Below are 23,227 nucleotides of genomic sequence, written 5' to 3'. Positions count from 1 at the left end.
TATATATTACTATGTAAACATATATAGTATATATATACTATATATATTACTATGTAAACATATATAGTATATATATACTATATATTGTAAATAGTAATAAAATAATAGTTATTTTATTACATTCGCCTTGATAATGTGCAAGAAATATTTATTTAATATTTTTGCCTGCCTAGTTTTTCATTAATGCAGATTGATAGAAAGCATATGAGAAATAAATTGTCGCTGTGTTAAACCAATTCTGAGGGAGTTGTGTATATATCTGCTTTAGTATTAAAGAAATGACATATTATTCATTGAACTTAGCATAAAATACAAACTCATTACCATAGACCATAAGTCCTATGTGATCTGGCTTCTTCCAAACTCTGATTTCACCGTATCATTTTCTCACTTATTTGCTAGCTCTAGCCATCCCGGCTGTCTTTACATTTCTCAGACAAGTTAAGCTTGCTTTTTATCTCTGCTTAGATATAACCTTCTGCTCCAGATCTCCGTACAGTAGGTCTCAAATTAAATTTTACCTTTGCCATTTGGTCTTCACTACAAAACCAGTAACAGGGTCTCCCAGAGCTTATCTCTATCCCTCCCTTATGTTTTTCTTATTTTTTAAATGATTTTAGTTGTTTATATCTTCTTGTTTATTGTCTTCCTCCCACCAGCATGTAATTTGCACAAAGGAAAGGACCTTACATGTCTCATTCAACGTTCTGTTTCTTATGCCAAGAATAGTATATGGCAAAGAGCAGATATTCAATATGTGTCTGTTGAATAAATTGAGTGAATAACTGAAGGAATAAACACATACTGGAGCCATAAACCATATGCCTTTTAAAATCTGATTGTCAAAAAATGACAGGCCAAAAATACTCTTGCTTGAAAATATGCAATACACCCTGTAAGACTAACAAGACAAACTGCAAAAATAAAACAAACATCGCTATCATATACTAATGTTAATTTATCACTTAAAAGTAAGAAAAGGAAAATTAAAAATGAGAAGTTCCAAACAGCATTAATAGTCAATTGATGAAAATTGGCAATAAATGTAGGTGGTTATGCTTTCACAAAGTCAAAGACAAAATATACTTGAAGGACTTTCTTGTTCCACCAGACTTCGAGGAATACTGTACTCTTATTGAGGCGGTTGGGGATGGGGGAGTGAAATGGTGTGAGGAAGTGTTGTCAGAGCTTCAGTAGGGTTTTATAGTCCACCATCATTGAGCTGCTGATACAGACGTGGATCACCTTGTTGCCTCTCTCAGCCACTCTTACCCACCAGCCAGTTGCTTCTTCCTCTATCATCCTGGCATCACTTCATACAACCTTTAGCTATTTTCGCATTGCATTTAGTGTATCTGTTTACATATAAGTCTCTCCCTCTCCATTGGGATCTCTTTAATGGTAAGAATTTATTTTTAGGTTTTCTTTGCTTTGTTCCGTGCCTAGAAAATAAGTGTCCACTGGCTGTCAGTGGACTAAGTATTTAATTTTTCATGAAGGCAATTTTAAGAATCAAGTGGTGTGGTGTTAGGAATCCTTGATATTTTTCTTGTTTTGACAACTAATTCAAATACTGTCTTGCATAATTTATGTTGCCCTACCATGTCAACATGTAGAAATTCTGTTCAAAAAAACATCTGCAATGAATGGCTCATTCAATTACCTTTTGATGTACATCATGTTATCATGTGTTCCCTCAGTGTTCCTGTAGATATTTCTTGATGTCTTAGAGAAGTAATGCAAATGACTTTGATTACATTTTAAGACATTTAAGAATATTGTATTTCTTTACCTAAATAGAAAATCCATCAGAAGTAGTTAAATTTTTGATTAATGAGGTCTGATATTGAGCTCAAATGGTTTAGTCCATTGTGTCTTATAATTCAGAGTAATAGCTGACCGAAGTGGTAGTGGGACAGCTTATCAGTACAGTCATTGAAGAAAAATGCTGTTGATTCTCCTTATCTGCAATTAATGAAATGCTTTGTTCACTAGAGGCAGTGAAGAAAGCTGGAGGGATAGACATCAAATGTCAGCTAGAGCAGTGTACTCTGCTGCTACGTCCACAGACAACATCATAGTACTAAGCAGAGAAGACAGCGCAGTCCCATACATACAAAGTCAAGAGTGCTGATGCTAATTTGGCTCTACTACACTTGTCAGTCAAAAATAGGAATCATGGACATAGATTTGAGCAAGTGATTTGGGAACACCTGAATGTGGAGATAAGTTTAATGGAATTATTATTTATTTAATTTTTGGGGTGAGGAAGATTGGCCCTGAGCTAACATCTGTTACCCGTCTTCCCCTGTTTGCTTGAGGAAGATTGTTGCTGAGCTAGCATCTGTGCCAATCTTCCTCTATTTTGTATGTGGGATGCCAGTTCAGCCTGGCTTGATGAGAGGTGTGTAGGTCCACACCTGGGATCCAAATTCGCCAACCCTGGGCCACCGAAGCAGAGTGGACGAACTTAACTACAACACCACCAGGCCGGCCCCTAATGGAACTATTTTTTGAATCCCAAAACTTTAGAGAAGAACAGTAGTTAATGTATTGATAAAAGGCTATCAATAAAATGGTTTCTTAACCCTTTATGACTCAATAGAATTTCCAAAATGCTCATGATCTGGAATCTGGGGTTCCTGTCCTACTACATTTGTTATCCTGCTTCTTAAAGATCCATCTGTACAAAACTAACTAGATGTCTTGCTAGATATGTGCAGGATATGTGCAGAAGTACTCAAAAATGTTTAGAATAGAGTATCATATAAAATATACAAGCCATAAAATGTTAATCACTAGAATGATTTAGCAGATAAGGAAATTTGAACCCAAAGGGTGGTGATTCTCAAAATTCAGTGTACGTTGGATTCCTGGGCCCCATTCCCACAGTTGGTTGAGAAAGCTGGAGTTTGGACCAGATGATTTCAAAGTAGGTGATAGGTAGTTAATACTGAGAGGTATTTTTTTAATGTGCAGAACACAAGTCAACTATTCCTTAGTCCAATGTATTTCTATTACTCCATAATTTTTAACATATTAAGACAACTTACAAACTGAAATCTCCACTACTTCTCTCAATACATCTATTGTGAAACAGTATTAATTTTCAATCATAGAGCTTAGGTACGTAGAGTTTTTATAGGGAAAAGTTATTTGAAAAAAGAAAATACTCTTGCCCACCCTCATACACCAATGCCACAGCAAACCTAGAGCCTTTCAAGCCACGTAGGAGTTGGTTTCCTGCCAGCTGCAGCTATTAGAGACTTTGGTTATATTGCTCCTACAACTATAAATTTATTTATTACAAAATACTTATTCTCTAAAGATTTCATTTTTCTGCTAATTTAAAATTCTAGTAAAATAGATGAGTGGAAAATTAAAATAGAAACAACTAGTCTATTTTTCCTCCTTTAAAACATCAAAGGCAATCAGTTTGTTGTTATAATTTGTGACTAGTTTCTAAAATGTGTCATCTTTGCAGTAACTTGCATTTTATCTTTTGATAAAATTATGTTTGACATGTAGACGAAAGAGCAGAGGAAATCTCCATTTTACGTAAGTGTGTGTGTGTGTGTTTGTGTGTCTGTGGTGTATTTTAGAATGGTATTTCATGATGAAATCTGATGAAACACCCTATTAATTTTATGAAACAACTTCTAAAGACTGTCAAAAATAGATTGCCAGGTACATCTTAGCATTCATCAAGAGTAATGTGGCTGTAATATCTTTTTATATTGCTTAAAAAGATGGGTTAAAAATCTCTTTTTCAAATGTGGAAATGTAAGCCATGGATTCCAAATTATGTTACTTTTTTCTAGGTCCCTGTATGACATCTACATTAAATGTTGGGATGATAGGTATGCACTGTTTTGTAGCCTCTGAAGAAAATGAGATTATTTTTAAATTTTATATAAGTGTGAGAGCATTATGTGTGGGTTTTCTTCTCTCTCTCTCTGTCTCTGGGTGTAAGGGGAAATTTTTCATCTGACGTTAAAAACATTAGATAACATCCTAGTTACAGTAATTACAGCTTACTGGTGACACTGTCATTAGCAGAGCAGTCCTAATGTATAACATATAGCAATGTCATGAATGATAAATTCGATATGAATTTGATCATCAAGTGTAATCATAATGAAATGGGTTGATACTCAAGACAGAACCCTTTGGCAACCATCATACATGAGGTTGTACCTAAAAAATTATTTAAATAGTTTTGGTGAAAAAAAAAAAACCGAACAGATTGTGGTTTAAAATAGATGCTAAATAAACTGAAGTTCTCTGTCAGAAATAGTCAAAGAAGCTGGTAGTTTGAGTGCTTCATGTTGCCTTCGGTCTGAAAAGAGCAGAGATCTAGCCCATCTTTGTGTTCTTGGTGTCCAAAACATGAAAGGACTAAAATATTTATTTTTGAATGAATAAATGATAACTGAGTTACCCTGAGTTATAAGGTGCAGTATTATCTCACCTGACAGTTTCTGACTTTCTCTTTGACACTGCCTGTCCCAGCCACACTCCAGCCATACTAGTCAGCTTCCCTTTCCTTGGATATGCCAAGCTCCTTCCCACCTTTCATATGACTATTTTTCTCTTCATGTAATCCTTTTCCTGTAGGTTCAGAACACGATTGTTTCTCATCATGAAGTCTGTCTCCTGTCCAGCGAGGCCTTCCAGGCCACCCTAACTTCAACTGTCACCTGAAATGTGTGTGTGTTATATACTTATATATTTCTACTATATATATTTCTACTATGTATGTGTGTGTGTGTATATATATATAGTAGTGTATAATGGTGCTTAGTGCTTAGTTTACCACTTTAAGTTGTAACAGGAAACAATATAAAATCATAAGACAGACTGTGATAACATCAGCCCCTGATAATCCCTAGTGCCTTTTGTACTATTCAAATAAAAAATAAAATAAAAATAAATAGAAAATCCTTTAAACATTTTTTCTCATAAGACAAGTAGCTATGCATTTTCTCCCTCTACCTACCCCTTCTCGTTGTTTTAAAACTTCTTGCAGTAATAGGTGAACAGACAGTGGTTAGATAGAGATAAATAGCAATAAAAAGCATTCTGCCCTGGAGTTTTGATGTTAAACTTCTCATCCTCTCTTCATTATTAACTTGTTACTTAACCTTCAGACCTCAGGTTTTTTTACATGTAAAATAAGAAGCTTGACTTAGTTGATCTCTAATATGGTAAGATCATATGACTCTAATAAATATAGTTGGGTTCATTGATTAAAATTCATTTTAAGTTGGTTTTCAGAAGTTTCAGAACCAAGTCCTAGTATTTAATTTCTGCCAACCATACCCTTGGGCTTCTTTCTGGCTGAGATGTGAGTGTGGAGGACTGACCCCCCCAGTGAATCAGAGGAGCGAGCTGTGTAGCCTGGGGAAGCTGGTATCAGAAGGCAACAATTGAGAGACTTTGGTGATTTATGCTCTACCTTGGATACTGGCAAATATGAAAGCATTTTTTTTTTTAATTTAACTTTTCAAGGAAACAATTTTAAGGTTCTGGAGTCCAATGGCTTAGAGAAACACTGCAACAAAATGTACAAAAATGGCCCTGGATTCATATTGTAAGAGTCTCAGGGGGAGTAATATTGCCTAATGTTTTCTATGGATAGGATAGTTGCTTAGTTTAAATGCAAAATGCATTTGCTACCTTGAGAGGCTCTTTCTGTTTTTGTTTCTTTGTTGTTTTGGGAAGAGAAGATAGGTCCTATTGAATTAAATTTGTGGTGGAATTTGTGTATAAAAAGAAAGAAACTCTCTAAGAAATCCATGGTCAGGCCTGTTTGTCTGTGTGTGTGAATATTAAATTTTGCATTTGGTAAGAAAGCAGGATTCTGAAAATTGATCTCAAGGAATTTTTACTTATATTAAATTATTTTTCAATAGAGAAATTACACATAGTCCCTTGCCATAATTATGTGGAATAATTTATTAGGATGAAATGAAAATGTTTGTGAAACTCCAATATTACTTTCTCTTTATAGTACTAATTTATGAATATATTTAAAAAGAAAGAATATGTACAGAAAGCTATTTGTTTAAATGTAAACCCCAAGAAGATCTATGAATGGCATCTTAGTAAATCAATGAAACTTTTAGATCTCATCCTATAAAAGAAACTAGAAACAAAAAAGATTTATTTATGGGATTTTCCACAAATGAGAAAAAAATCCAGAATTTTATAGTTTGTTTTTCTGTGGTAAAGAGAAATATTTTTAAAATTTTATCTAAAAATTATCCAGAATTGTGAAATTGCATGATAGAAATTGAGAATTATTGAAAGATTAAAAAGAAATGGATATTTTTCTTGGATCTGAAAAAATAATACAACATCAAAAACAGTGAATACAGTATTATAACAGTATTGGATATGCACAAAAATAAAAGAAAGACGTTGGGAGACGATAGAGCTTAAATTTCATAAATTGAAATTTTGTTTTGTTTGGTTTCATCTGCTTCTTTGGGTCATATATCATAATTGTTTTTATTATTTTGTCTATTTATAGTAATAATAATACAAAATCATGTAGATTTTCAGTTTATTAAGCTCTTCAATCCTATTACATAATATGGTTTTCACAGACTCAGTGAGAGAGGCAGCATAGATTTTATTAACTTTATTTTAAGGATGAAGAAACTGAAACTTAGAGAAATCAAATATCTTAAGAAACCTAGTAAATTGAAATGCCAGAATTCAGCCCAAGCGTTTTTAGTCTGTTGATTGTGTTTTTTTAACCACAGTTCTGTACATTTTCAAAAAATAATTTAAATGTTATATTATTTATTATAATTGGATTTGAATTCTGGTCTTATTCTAGTTTATACTCCATATTCAATTCTTAATTTTTACCTCCAAGTTTATATTAGATAAATAAAAGATAATAATTCAGATACGTTTCCATTGTCAAATGCCTCCTTTACCCAGAGCTAAAATCACTTCTGATTTCCTACCCATGAAAGAGAGGCATAGGGAGAATTACCGCTGAATTCGATACTAATTTAACTTTCTCTCATTCTTTTTATTAAAGAGCCCTGCCCTGAAACTCCTACTGCCCCCTATTCTTCTCACATGCAGGAAGTGGAAAGAGCAGGAACGGATAAAATGGAGGGACCATTCTCGACTGTGATTCCTCAGTCCTTGAATATCTAGATTTTCTGCCACATCTATCATTTGATACTGTCACAAAATTTGGCACTTTTGTAGAAGTCTGTGACAGATGTAGTCTATGTTGCCTTATTTACTGTAGCTTCAGATGTTGCTGAGTCTCCCAATTAGGCTGTCACTTCTTCATGAGCATGAGATTCAGGGAGTTTCCTTAGAATTAAAGAGAAGATACCTGCTCAAAAGAAACTTGTAGATTAAATTAATTAGGCTAAAATGAAATGATTAAGTTCGCATTCTACTCCTTAGTTTTTAGTTCATTTTAAATCAAATATTGTATCTTCTGTGTTGATAAATCTGTGTAGTGTTACCTCTATTTCATTAATAGTAAAAAAAAAAATAGTAAAAATTGGGTTCAGCGTAACTTTTATGACACCACTTTAAACATCCAAAGTTTATTCAGTTTCTGTCATACTTTCTGTTAATTTTGAAAGCAGGTTTGTAATATCAGAAAACTTTAAAAAATCATTACAGCAGCTGTATGTATGAATAAAGGCTAGAATTTAAACATAGGAGCTACAGATAATGACTCGTGTCTCGTGTAAAAAGCCACCAGACCCGTCTGATGCATTCCATGAGGATTTGGGGGATTTTGCCTGAAAAGCTGATTTGTAGAAAAATATAATTAGAGTTGCTGTCAATTGAGTTACAATACTACTCCGGGATCAAATACAGCATGATATTTGGTAGTGCAAGAACGAGGATTTGAAAAAGGTTAATAAACGTGCTAATTTTACTGCATTTTAGAAAAATATAGCTAACACTTTGAAATGTTATTTTGAAAAAATACTAATAATAATATAGGTGGAATACAGATGTGGCACAATATATGTAGGCGGGCTGAATTATGAAAAACACTGTTTAGTATAACATTTATTTATTAGATAAGGAAATTGAGATCCAGAGAAGTTAAATAAGTTACCCCAAATCAAATAGTTTCAGGATAGAGATTTAAATAATGCTTAAAACTAAAACCATATCTATCTAGAATAAATGAAAATGACATTTTTTAACAGTAAACATTAAGCATTTACTGAGGACTTACGTGCATTGTGGGATGTTATGATGGATAGCAAAACAACAAAAAGAATTGCCTTCCAACTCTCCTAGCCTTGTTAGGGAATATTCTTGCCTTAAAAGCGTTTGAAATAGCAGAGAATACCTTTACTGGGGCCATGTGGTACGCTGAAATTGTATCCACAGATATATAGTGTTCTCTTGCCAATATGCCCTCTAGTACTTTAAATTTCATTCATCCTCCTGTGCATCTAATACCATAAAACTAAAATTCTATTATTTTTGGCTTGTTGCTTTCAAGTCATTTAATCCTCAGTCAGCTTCCAGAGGGATCACTTTGGAATGTTTCATGCTTATCACCTCATGTTAAAATTACGTGTTTTGGCAGGATATGGATTCTCTGTTTTGCACACTTTACAAATTATCAAAGCCAATCTTTACTCTTGATTATTATTACAGACCAACAATATCAATGTGCATCATATCTACCAGGAAAATCTGGTAAAATAGATATTCCAGGATCTTTATCTCCAGAGATTCTGATTCATTAATTTTTATTTTTTCAAGTGGGAGTGTGGAATGTGTAATTTTCAGAAGCAGCATGCTAATTCTGATGTCAGTGGACTGCTTTGAGAAACACCGATGTTATTAAATATGGAGACAAAAGTGGACATCGCTGAATTGAATTAATCCCTTGAAAACTTTATTCAGTGCTATTTTTATTGCATATTTCCAAGTAAAAGAGAACATGTTATTTCACCATTCATCGAGTGAATTACTTTTCGTATTTGAAATATCCTGGGTATGCACACTTATAAGAAATAAAGCAAAATAAATTTTAAAAAAAATTTTCATTAAACGACCTCCGTGCTAAACTCCAGGAACTCAGTCTATGTGTAGAGTCTTAACAGGAGGCTTAAATGACAAGGAAATGAGAAACGATTTTGTCTTCTTATTCCTGGTTGAGTGGAATTACACAATCCAAGGTCAGTACACTGTATCTAAGATAGGGAGTTGCATATGCAGTTTTCAAAGGTTCATTCTGCTCCCAGGTGATGCTTTTCCATTTGAAAGGAATAAGTTTAGCCAAGAGCAAAAATATTCATCGTTAAATTTTCTCTAAATCAGAAAACTCTCAGTATTTTCTATCTCCTTTATTGTACGTGGGGAACAATATGTCGCATTGAAGTAACTTTGCAACTGTGCCGAGTTGATGAAGGATGTACACCAGGTGAATAATTAGAGCGAACAAAGCATCATTTATCAAAAAAAAAATCTTCAAAATCCTGTCTTGCTTCACACACATTCTTCAGCAGAACAAGTAAAGGGGATTAAGTTATCCAGTTCGGCATCAGCCCAAATGGACACAGTTTATTCTGTTATTGTCAGCACAACCAGTCTACCTCCCGTCCTTATCAGAATATTACCAAGTCCATTAGTGTGCCCTGTCACTCTGAAAACCATTTAGTCCTGCAAAGTGGCTCTAAGTCCATGTTGATAGATTTATGCCACACCTTCAGACAAGGATCAGACATTTTAGCTACCTCATAATTTGGAGAATGACTTCAGATTTCAAGATAGGAAAGGCTTTTTATATTTTGCTGTCCTTAAGCTTTTAATCCTTTGCTCAATATATTCACTTTTCAGATGAATTTCATAGACTTGGAGATGAGACAAAAAACACATCTGGTGCTTTGTGCTCCCCAGATATTTGTAAACAGTTCAATAATTTGGATACAAATACCTTATTTGTGTTATTCAAAATAAAGACTTAAAGTTTCGAAATTGCAGGGGAAAGATAGAGACAACATGGCAGTCTTGATTGATGTAACTGGGTTAGAATCTTCCATGCAGAAAAGTTTTTCAAGGAGCAGATACCTACCTGCACAGGTGGATTTTAACAGGAATGTCACTCAAACAAAGAAAAATTTCTTCCTACCTTGTCTTCAAGACATTAGTTTTTCATTAAAAAATGTTTATTAATTCAGTATTAGGAGGTTGTTTTACTCCATCATCTTGTGAATGTCTGCATCACACATTTCTCCTGATGGATCGTGGTGGTAGGTTAAAGTGATCAAAAAAGCCCCTAGTATTTTGAAATAACAAATATAATCCAGGAGTTCATTTAGTTTACTTCAGTAAATTTATTTTCATTGTTTGTTTCGAATAATATTGGTGTCCATTATTTGTTGACACTCTGGCGAGGGGATAGGGGAAAAGAGAGACTACCTCAACACTGGTTTGAACTTTAACATTCTCTACTACTAAGAAGTTCAAGAATGTTTTCACTTCTGTAGGATGTGTTGTTTGTTTAATATTTCCTGGCTTTGTGTTTTTAAAGCAAAACAGACACATTTACTTTTTATGCACATTGATAAATCTCTTATACTGAATTGGACTTGTTTTTCTACTTTTGGTATTCATGTATTCATTCTTTTAGCAAATATTTATTGAATTCTTAATTTGTATAAGATATAGTGATATAAGAAATACTCCATAAGCTCAAAATGTTTAATCTACTTAAAGAGATGACATGCATACAAATAATAATAGAAGAAGATAGCATATATTAAATGTCACAAAGGGATAGGAAAAAATTTTAGTAAGAGTTCAAACAAAGATGAGCTCACTTCAGGGAAAACCCCATTATTCTAAGCTCATGGGGCCATCTAAATTCTGCTGGTGTACTAAATGTCATTTGGTGCTTTGCTGTTCACCAAGCTCTTGGGGAAATGGCATTATATTAAATTAATTACCCTTAATTAGTATAATGATTCTCTGGCTTTCTAGGGCTTTATCTTATTTTGACATCAGATTATTAAAAGGATACAGAAATGTCTGTGTGTACATTCCATTTGCAATTGTGTTTAATGTAAATCTAAATAGACAAAGATTAGAAGGATATAAAATGTGTTATGATTTTATTTTCATAAGTCTTAATATCTTTCTAGATATGTATATATATATATATATATATATATATGTATTTTTTTTTTCTGCTGAGGAAGATTCACCCTAAGCTAACATCTTGTTGCCAGTCTTCCTCTTTTTGCTTGAGGAAGATTTGCCCTGAACTAATATCTGTACAAATATTTCTCTACTTTGTGTGTGAGTTTCCGCCACAACATGGCCACTGACGAGTGATGTAGGTCGGTGCCAAACCCAAACTGGGCTCGAAAGTAGAGTGTGCTGAACTTACCCACTAGACCATGGGCCAGCCCCTAGATATATATCTTTTCAAAGTAGAAAATGTAAGAGTACTGATATCTTGACTCTCTCAATCAAGAAAGAGTGATTACTGATGTGACCCATTTTGTGGTTACTTGATGCAAATAAAATGACATCCATAACAGTACTTTTCCATTGTACTGGGAATTAAAGGAAAAAATGCAGTAAAGTGCCTCACGCCACACTTGACACACTGTAAGCCCACGATAAATGTGAGCCTTAATAATTGTTACTGATCTTATTTGGCGCATAATATCCTACAGACTAAGTAAAAGGGCAAAGTGCAGTTTGTTCTCCCTTTGTTTTCTACCATGAAGAATAGTGAGACAAATCTTGAATATAACAAGTTATGTCTGTATATTACGATTGTCTATGTCATTGTAAGGAGGAGAAATGCAACTATTCTCAATAGAGATCCTCTGATTCTTGGTTGTAATGGAAAGCCTAGCCCTCTCTTACCATTCTTTCCAGTGCATACACAGATAGATGCAGAGAGTTCACTAGCCCATACTGTAACTCTCTCTCTGGAGGTTCTGGGATATTTGCCCTATCCGTACAGCTCTGGAAACTAAGCTGGATCATTTTATTAAAACTAAGTGTGTCCTAACACCTACCTATAGCTTGATCGAGTTTCTCTATGTGCATGCTCACAGTTCAGTACCCATTTGGTCTTCAAGGTATTGAGCAACCTTTTCAGTGTACAGACAGGTAGACTAGTAGTGGTGTACACCCATAGGGTTGACCTCAGAGACTGTCAAAGCTTCTTTGTGCTAGAAGTTTTATCTTGGGTCAGAAATCCCTCATACATTAGCTTGTGAGGGCAAGGAATGATGTCAGTATTATTCATAATGATATTCCCAGGGTATAACTAGGTATTTGGCACAAAGAGACCTTCAATAATTGTCAAATTAACCAGTCATAAAGAAAAAAGAAGCTTTAGCTATATTTGAATGTAGGAATTCAATGTGAAGGAAGAATTAAGTAAACATTGTGCAGTGTTTCTCAGTGTTAACCTGTTCTATCTGGGTCAGTACTGACATTTCTCCTTACAAAAAGTCAGGCATGCAACTGACCTTCAGCCGTAGCTTCTGAATCTCATGGTACAATGAACTAAGGAATCCAATAGAAATCTGATAGATAACAGCTTAAATATAAGATCAAAATAAAATGATATATTCTTTATTTTTTAAAGTACAGGAAAATTTTAAAACAGTTTTACATGTAGGAAAATCCAAAGGCTGATTTAAAAAAATTCTTTTTCAGTCTACTGATCCAGATTTACCTTAGAGAACTGAGATTCCAGGCTGTAGTCAGAGAATCAGGATCTGAAGTCAGGCCAATTCCCCAAGCCGTGATTCATCCCCTTCTGTGCTCCTGCTGCCTTCCCGAAGCAACTCAAGATGCAGCGGACAGACAAGAATGAAAACAAAATGTCTCTAGTGAAACATTTGCAATAGTATTAACAACCTCTTGCACTTAGTTACCTATTAACTGCTATTTGAAGGACTCAAGTTTACTTTCCTATAAAGTGGATGCCAAAGTTTAATCTGTTTCATCTTAAGTATCTTCAAGAGACAATTTAAACTATAAACATTCCAGATCATAATATTTTTCTCTAAGAGTAACTTCCTAACCTCCTGCCTAGTTTAGATTTCAAATACCAAAGCTTAATTTCCTCTTTTATTATCACAAAAGGATGAGTAATGAGTGATTGTAATTATCTGATTTTTATCTATTGCTGCAGCTTAAGAGAGCTGAATTTTGAAATTTTATCATTCAACTATAACTCATGGAAAGTGTTTTGTTCATCTCAATATATCTTAAATGCATTTTTAAGGATAAAAATTAGTACAAATATTCTAGGCTGTTAATACGTCTGTTTGGACCACTTTAGCCATGGAGATGTTTATTTCCTTCCCTCTTTATTTCCTTCCTTCCTTCCTTTTCTTTTTCTCAACAGTAAAAACACTCACTCACTCACCATCACAGTGTTGTCATCCTGAGAGCTCCCCCTCATGTATTCCTCAACCACAAACAGATGATCATTTTCCTGGCTCTTTTTCTTTCATGGTCCATGATCTTCTCTTTTTTTTTTTTCATTTTTTATTTTATTTTATTTATTTATTTTTTTGAGGAAGACTATTCCTGAGCTAACTACTGCCAGTCCTCCTCTTTTTTGCTGAGGAAGCCGGGCCCTGAGCTAACATCCATGCCCATCTTCCTCTACTGTATATGTGGGACGCCTACCACAGCGTGGCGTGCCAAGCGATGCCATGTCCACACCCGGGATTCAAACTGTTGAACCCCGGGCCTCGGAGAAGCTGAATGTGCGAACTTAACCGCTATGTCACTGGGCCGGCCCCCATGATCTTCTCTTGATTATGCCTATATTCTTTTTTCCTTTCACTTTCAGATCTAGAAGCTATGTGTTTGGTCGATCACATCATACACTGAACTACTGGAGGGCTCTGAAAGTACCCATGGGGAAGGGTGGAGGAATTAGTGCAATATGTAAAACTGAACAAAATGTAGTCTGCTCATTTGTTTCTGACCCCATAATTGATTTGCTTTAAAACATAGTTTGAAGTAGAAATTCTACATTTCTGATTTTCTTTGCCCCCTCTTTTATTGAGATATAATTGACATATTTTAGGTGTACATGACAATTTGATATATGTATATATTGCAAAATGATAACCACAATGAGTTTAGTCAACATCCATCACTTCACATAATTACATTTTTCTTTGTCCTGTAATGAGAACTTTTAAGGCCTACTCTCTCAGCAATGTTCAAATATGTACTACAGTATTATTAACTGTAGTCAACATGCTGTATATTACATTCCCAGAACTTATTTATGTTAAAACTGGAGGTCTGTGCCTTTTGACCACCTTCACCCATTTTGTCCACCCCCCACCCCCTGCCTCTGACAACCACTAGTCTGTTCGATCTATGAGTTTGATTTTTTTAGATTCCACATAAAAGCAAGGTCATGTGATGTTTATCTTCCTTTGCCTGACTTAATTCACTTAGTATAATGCCCTCAAGGTACATTCATGTTGTCACAAATGGCAGGATTTCCTTATTTTTTATGGCTGAATAATATTCCATTGTACATATATATATGTATATATATACACACCAGATTTTCTTTATCCATTCATCTGTCAGGAGACACTTGGGTTGTCTCCATGTCTTGGCTATTGTAAATAAGGCTGCAATGAACATAGGAGCGCACATATCTTTTCCAGATAACCATTTCATTTCCTTCAGATATATACCCAAAGGGAGAACATGAAGATGGCACCCGCTGGCCTCCCCATTCTCCGGAGAGGACTGCATTTTGCCGCTAGATCTGTGTTAAAATAGAAGCCTGACCCTCAGGCTGCAGCTGTAAAGAGGTGCAAATAGGCCTCTTTCAGGAAAGACTGGGTGGGCTGGTCCCTACCCTTGCACTGGGGCCCACTGGGAGGGTAGGTTAAGAAGTGCTTCTATGTTTGTTCCAGCCCTGGGAGACACGTGGACAAAACCCCAGACACCAGAGCCACCAGAGCCAGGTGATCAAGGGATGTGCCCCCTTCACTGCAGCCACAAAAACGGGGGCACCTAGCTTCTTCCGGGGAGACACCAGTGACCTAAAGCAGGGCAGACGACGAGCTCAAAGATGGCACCTGCCGGTGTCCCTGATGTCTGGAGAGGATTCGCGGCAGCCCCTGGATGCATGTGAGATTAGAAACCTGGCTCTCTTTGGGCCGCAGCTTGGCAGACGTGCCAGGAGGCCTTTGTAGGGCGAGGCTGATGGTCGGTGGGCTGCCCCTGCCCTGAGCCTTGCGGGGATGGCTGCAGAGAGCCCGCGCCAGCCCAGTAAGGACTGGGTTCTGTTTACTACGGTATCATGAATCTCTGGATTCGAGCCCTGCTGACTTTGAGAGCTAGATGTTTGGGGAGCCCTCAGGTGGAAGGCTTAAAAGTTGGGGCACTAGATATTGGGTCCAAACCCATCTCTCCTCTGGGAGAAACTGGGAATTGGGAGCTCCCTCCTGACTGTGCCCCCAAGTGGGCTGGGGTTGATACGGAGACTGTTCCTCGGCCTCTCCTACCTCTTCCATCTGGGTGTTTGCTTGTTCACCTAACGTGCAGGAATCACTCGCTCGCTTTGGGATTTCTCTTAGGTGGAACTGTTCTCAATGACCCTTAGATTTGGTAAGTCTGTAAGAGGAGGCGAGTTCAGGAGCCTCCTGGGTTCCCATCTGGAACTGGCACTCTTTGTCTATTTCTTATTCTATTCTTGCAAGTGGATGATAGGCCAAGACCCTTATTATAGAAATATAAGACTGCAGTGCTTAGACAGTCTGAAATACCTGCTGAAACTTTTGTTATTATGCAAATAACATTATTTTTTTGATGTTGTTTTTGTTAATAGGAAAAGAGTGCTGGGAAGAACCCTGCCCCTCAAATAATGTGACGGGCTGACGAAGTTACTGGGGAAATTTTGTGAAATAAAAGTTTTGATATGATGTGCTAACGTGTAGAATCATAAGCAATAATATTTTTTAAAGCACTTTTAAAATATTGTTTCAGAGATAAAATTGGAGAGGTGATTTAAATAATATGACTAGGTAATGTGCAAGGAATTAGTTTCATATACCTTTCTTGAAAACAGACATTAGTATTATTTATATATTGGTCTTTTTAAAAGTCCATATGCTTATTACATTTTCAGTTTGCATTATGTGCTGGTAATATCCTTAGGACACATATCATTTGCTAAGGATTAGTGCCAGCTGGGGCAGGTGATAGCTCAGGAATAATCCTTACAAAGTGCCCAGATTCAATTATTCTTACTTAAATGATTTAGTTTGGACATATTTGGTGGGGTAGAGTTTTATTTTAGAAGCAAGGTGAGATTTTTCATCTTTAGTTCTACTCTTGAAATAGTCTGCCAGATTGATGGAGCCTCATTTAGTGCTCATCAGAAACCAGGAGCACGGCAGTGTGGGGTGATTATCATGCTAAACATCAAGCAGCACAGACAAGAATACGATTTAGCCAGGTGTGGTTTATGCATACTTTCAATAAAAAATATTTTATTCAAAATTTAAGATAGTTTGTTTTGCACAGAAAGCACATTATATGGGTCTTAGAAAGCGAAAAGTTTTAAACAATATATAATTGTAAATAATTTTGGTAAAGTGTTATTTTTATTAAAAAGACATTAGTAACAATGCCCTTAAAGATGAGGCAATATTGGATAGCCAGCGGCTCTCTCTTTTTTCTTATTTCAAATGCCCAGAGCTGTATTAGGACATTCAAGTTAGAAAAATATTCTGTTAAATAAAAATAGGCCATTTTATTTGTGATAAAGTTTCTGAGAGCCTTTACCAAGCTAATACACCTATGTCCAAGAAGGATTACCAAGAAGTAGATCTACATTTGACCAGGGAATCTTTAAATTTGAAATATCTCACCCCACTACTATTTTGGGGGAAAAATACTTAGGAATCACTAATCTGTAGATTACTGCTTCCACTTTACAATTATTCATTTCTTCACTCATTTGCTAGATTGAAAATAAATAATTGCATATGTGATCATTGTAAAGAGGAATGTAAACCTACGGTACTGTTATGATGGTATTCTTTGCCCTTATCATCATTATCACTGTTGCTGGTTCCTTGTACTATTTCCCATCCTCTGGTCTAAACTCTCCTGAGTGGTGGTAAAGAGGGAAAGCCCAGAACCATAATGTCTGGATGTCTCTGAATCCTTACAGAGACCCACAGAGCAAGACTTCTTTTCCCAACTCAAGGTCCCTGATTTCTGGGGTTTCCTTTCACAGAGCTGCATGCCTGATGAGAAGACAGAGATTTGCATATCGTGTACTTTGTTTTGTTTTTATTTTTCTGGATCGATGAAGGATGGTAGAAGCATCAGCAGGTCAGAGAAGTTGTCTTGAGAGTTCAGCATCTAACACATGTCTACAGAAGTCATGCCCTTCCTCTTCATCATGTTACTCATTGTCTGCAGCAAATAAATCCCTTTCAAACTCTTCAAAACATCTCCGTAGCTGGAATCAACTAGATTCTGATGGACTCTGCCGCTAGCTGCATGATGGTTTTCCGATTGCAATGCCATCATAAGGTGGGGGTTCTGGGATTAGGGCCACTGAGATTGGGGTTCACTCAGTGCACCTTTGACTAAGATCTTTAATTCTACTTATTTAGATTTCTCCTGTGTTTTTTAGCTGCTCTTACTATTGAAGCAAAGAAAATAGTGAATAAATCTTTCCAAAGCGTTCCCTGTTTTCTTTATTTTGTCTCTTTCCCTCCCCCCCAAAATCTGACTCTGTCCTCAAGGTCTGGCTGACCTACATATTTTCAAATTTTCTACCTCATTGTCTTTAATCCCCTCTGTCCTCCTATATACCACATTCTTCCATTGATCAATATTTCCCATTTGAAGCATACACTGTTGCTATCCATCTAATTCCAAGTGCTTACCACAAAGAATAGTGCATAGTAGACTCTTTCATACATATTGGTTCAATGAATAATCAAATCAATGAGTAAATGAATGAATGTGATAGCATCTATGGAACCAAGAGTTTCAAGGAATATGATGCAGCCTATACAGTGCATGATGAACAACCCAGGATAACTCTTTTAAAGAAAGAGTTATATGAATAGAATTACATTATTTCCTCTTCAGTTCTACTATAATCAGAATTTGATCAAAGACAATTATTTTTAATTGATATAGTGATACTTTTGAGTGCATTTCACTCTATATTTTACTAATAGTAATCACCTTTAGTTTTGGTGGTTTCATAAGCTTTCTTTACTAATTTTGTACATCTGATAATAAGACAGTGATCTCTAAGTTTTGTAATGTACCACATACATTATATACCTGTGTTGTGGAGATTGTTTTAAGATATAAGTAGATTTTGGAACTGGAATCCTGTAGCAAATTCACATTAACTTGGTGGTTGCTTGGCCATATAAAAGTTGCTGAGAAAACTTTTCTATGTGAATCAGTCCTTCCTCCATTGTACAAAATGCTGCTGAGTTAGTCTAGTGTAGGCACTTATTGATGAGTTTTAAGCATAGTATAGCTAATCCCTCTTAAAATGAGCTTATAGTCTTGGGAAATCCCAATTTCTTATGCTCAAGTTTTAAAGATCTGAAATGTAATTTGAAAATAAAACAAAGTAAAAGCCATACTAGACTTTAAAAAATTAACATTGTAGAACCAGCCGTGATGGCCTAGCAGTTAAAGTTTGGCGTGCTCAGCTTTGGTGGCCCAAATTTGGTTCCCAAGCATAAAATCACACCACTTGTCTATGTCCGACAGTAGCCACATAGCAGAACTAGAAGGATTTACAACTAGAATATACAACTATGTACTGGGGCTTTGGAGAAGGGGATGGGGGCGGGGAACTGACCATAGAAAGAAAAATAACATTGTAAAAATGAATTATGCATAGTTCTCATTTTTTATGTTATCTACAAAATTCTGTGTGTTCATAAATGTTAAATAGGAGAGTCTTTCAAATTTTACTTTAATTTTGTGTTACTGCACTTTTATCTAAAGGGCAGAGAGATGGGTGTTCACGTTGTAAGATTCTGTAGATTTGCTCTGTTCGTTTACAGCCTTTGCATTCAAGTCTCCATTATATACTCCAAGTTGTAGGCTGTCCACTATCCCTGCTTTTTCTAAAACACTGTTAGGTGGCAACAGAGAGAAACAATGAATACAGGAGCTCTAGGAAAAAAAATCTGTTAACTTGACAACTACACTGTGCTCTTACACATCTCTCCAGTGCTATGGAGGTGAGTTGGGTATCAGAACACTGTACAGAGCACTTTTTCACATCTTTAACGATAGTTTGTATAATGCCTTTGTATTTGTGGATTTATAGCGTTTTTAGGATCTGAGCTTAAACTTAAATACATCTCTGCTTTTTACTAATCATAAAAAGACTTACTTTTCTTAACATTTATTCTCATGTCTAAGATTCGGATATCAATTTTAGTTACTGATTTATGTGTAAAAAAAGATATAAGAAAATCCATAGAAATAAGTCATTTTAAATACATAGAATATATTGTTTTACTTATAGCTTAATTAAGGTTTAGTTTGAAATGAAAACATTCTTTTATAAAAAAAGTATAGTTCTAGGGGCTGGCCTGGGGGCATAGCGGTTAAGTTTGGATGTTCTGCTTCAGTGGCCTGGGGTTTTTCGGTTTGGATCCCGGGTGCGGACATGGCACCGCTTGGCAAGCCATGCTGTGGTAGGCGTCCCACGTATAAAGTAGAGGAAGGTGGGTATGGATGTTAGCTCAGGGCCAGTGTTCCTCAGCTAAAAAAAGAGGATTGCCAGCAGATGTTAGCTCAGGGCTAATCTTCCTCAAAGAGAAATGAAAAAAAGTATAGTTCTAGGGAAGGTATTTTAATGTTATATATAACTCAATTTTCTGGTACCCAATCTATGCAATAGCTATAGTTCAAAGCTGCCAGTTTTTTCATATTATTGACTCAAGTACACATATTGAATGTACTTAATAGAGATGCAGCATCTTAAGGTAGAATGAGGAGTTGAGGTTTTGGAGGAAAGATGTGCTGAATTGAAGATGTAGTAAGAAACAATTTTTCATCATATTATTTAGATATTCTTGAAGCTCATGATTTTCTGGGCTTGGCTAGCCAACTAAACCTGGGGTTCAGATAAACATATTTCTGCTGACACTCACACACAGACTAAACATTGATGTGCTGAGAATTGTGATTAAGGACGAGTGAATGATGCTGCCAGTGGTACACGGTGATATTCCTAGAGGGTGAAACAACCAAACCTCTCTTTCAGTAAATAAATATTTAATTTCACACACCATTCAATCTTTTGTATTATTCCAGGTGCATGGAAGTTATGTAGAAAAATATAATGCACATATTTAGCATAATACAACTAACTTTAAAATATGGTATTCTTATTTGATGATTGTTTTCTTTTGTTTTGTTCTGTTTTTTTGAGGAAGATTAGCCCTGAGCTAACATCTGCCACCAATCCTCCTCTTTTTGCTGAGGAAGACTGGCCCTGAGCTGACATCCGTGCCCATCTTTCTCTGTTTTATGTGGGGTGCCTGCCAAAGCATGGCTTGACAAACTGTGTAGGTCCCCACCCGGGATCCAAACCGGCAAATCCTGGGCTGCAGAATCAGAACGTGTGAACTTAACCGCTATACCACTGGGCCGGCTCCTTGATGATGTTTTGATGAACTTTTTGAACTTTTATGCTTCAAACATCTTTAGAACATATTTCTCTTGAACGTTTTGCCTAGCTTCTGCCAGCCATATAGTAATCCATATATCAATTCTTTTTAATGCAAGTGAATCCGTATTTCTTGGCTGTTAGGTCACCATGAAAGAACAGAACGAAAATTCATATTTCATGGTTTATATTATCTACATATAATCCAAAATATACATTTTAAGGGTCAATTTTATTGTATTTTGAAAATGCTATTTTTTCCTTTTTTTTCTCTACCCTAGCCTTCTGTTTGTGACCACTTTAGAATCAAACCTGGATTGCTTTACTGCATATTAATGCAATGCAAGCATTTCATAGATGCCTTGAACAGATTCTTTATCACTCCCTTGGAAAAAGTTCATTGAAGTAAACTTTTAGGTATAGAAAAGGGTCCAAGAGAAGTCTTTTGACCATTTAAGTAGTAATCTTTACCACTTCTGTTTATGTGAATCTCAGCAAATACTTTCATCGTTATAAAGAAACAGAAGTAATTAACAGTATTGTACATTTATTTTTAATTCTGAAAATGAGTACCCATTATGCGCCAGACACTGAATTAGGCACTAAAGATGCAGACTGAGTAAGAAATTAGACCTGATCTTCAGACTCAAATAGCAGACTAAGCGAAGAACACAGAGAAGTCCTGGGTGAACCACAAGACTGTTTCTAATCTATTCTGAAAAGGAAATGCGAGGTGTTTTGGAAAAGAAAGGGAGAATTTGCCATCTTTTTCACTGGGCATCTGGTTGTCATCTGGGACTGAACAGCAAAAAATTTTGCATCAATAAATGTACTAGATGAAAAGAGCGTATTTTCTATTTCAGTAAGCTAGGTACATAGAAAGGAAGGATGTAAAATTTTCCTAATGTAGATTCAGTATAAGCTGCAATGTTTTACAGCCTGAATCTGGGAGAGACATGTCTATGTGAGAAGTGATTGCTACATCAGAGTCACACAAGTCATAATTATCAAGGGTGCAGAGTTCAGAGCCCACTTCTTGAGTCATACTTGCAGATGTAATGGTTTTCAATTTTTGATATATGTAACGCGAAAATGGTCATTAAACTCAGATTTTCAAGGGAAGTTCTGTCCTATTTTTTGAATATTGTAGTAAAATATTTGAGAATTCCCATTATATTGCCTTCCAAAGTATACCTCTTACAGTGTGGTTGCACCCAAAAGTAGCACTACACACACATTTTGATTATATTTGAATAAGAAAACATAATCATAACAGTTTTGATGTTGGTTACCAAATATTCTGTTAAAAGACATGGGGAATTTGTTCAAAAGGGTAGGTGATGTTGTTCTGAGATAAATTCTTATGTTTAAAACAATTGTTCTTAAAGATGTGTTTTCATTGTTATATTAGAAATTCATTGTGCAAGCTATATGATTATGTTGTGTTAATAAGAAATGTATTTTCTCTAAAAATGTGACACATCATTCTTCATTCACAGTACTGGTTAGAGATGGTAGGCAGCAAATATTAACTATTACATCCATTAATACACTCAAATTGCCAACTCACAACCCTGAAACTGGAGAAATTAATAAGAAAGACAAAAATAATTTTTAAAATAATTTAAAAGAAAACCATTTTTTTAAAGAGCTACCATTTTTGAGATCTTACATCACTTAGCCATGAAATTCACAGGATAAAGACTTGCCAAATGATCTGTTCTTTTACCATGGAAAAAATAATGGATTATTATGGATTTGTAAAATTCTTATATTGACACTTTAAAAATAATTTCATTTATTCAAGAGAACAACAATTTACTAGCTAATATAAACTATTTAGCATAGGGCAAAACAGTATCTACAGCATTTCATTTACAGCAGACAAGAAATACGAATTGCAAATGGAGAAAATATGAGAGAAACTCATTCCTTTCATCACCTGAAAAGGCATATCAAGTAAAAGTGTTGATATACTTTGAAATTGGTGAAGGAGTCCTAATACTTGAATATGGATGTGTTGATTTTTCTTTCTTGGTGTTTGAACTAGTTTTATTAAAATAAAATTGCAGTGTGAATCCTATACCGCAGTATGGTCCCTATCTTACTCATCTCTATACTCCATAGAGTTTTAGTGACTAGCAGAAGTGAATGCTCAGTAATTGGAAATAAAACAAATCATGGTTGGATGAGTAAATAAAGTTAACCATCTCCTCCTTCTTGTTCACTTCCCCAGAACTCCTTATTCTAGATTTATTGGAGTATAACCTTTCAATCAAGGAGCACTGTAGCAAGACAGACAGGAGCCTGAATTGACAGACATCCTGAGCCCTTGTGCTAACTCTGATCCTTTCTAGCTATCCGGCGTTAGGCAAATCACTGAACATCCTCCACCTGGGGAAGGAACTGGATATACAAATCCATGAAGCTAATAGAACACTTGCAAAAGACTTTCTCTAAGACACATAATAATAAAACTGTCACAAATCAATGACAAAGAAAGAATATTAAAGGCAG

The 23,227-nt window shown here is 35.5% G+C and overlaps 1 protein-coding gene across 1 annotated transcript in view; it reads left to right on the top strand.

Moving 5' to 3' along the window:
• The window catches only part of GRID2 (glutamate ionotropic receptor delta type subunit 2), a 1,366,457-nt gene that overhangs the window by 512,144 nt on the left and 831,086 nt on the right, over positions 1-23,227 (top strand). The window lies entirely within an intron of this gene.

This window comes from Equus quagga, chromosome 3 (assembly GCF_021613505.1).
Source record: "Equus quagga isolate Etosha38 chromosome 3, UCLA_HA_Equagga_1.0, whole genome shotgun sequence".
Lineage (NCBI taxonomy): Eukaryota > Metazoa > Chordata > Mammalia > Perissodactyla > Equidae > Equus > Equus quagga.
This window is presented reverse-complemented; position numbering and strand designations above follow the sequence as displayed.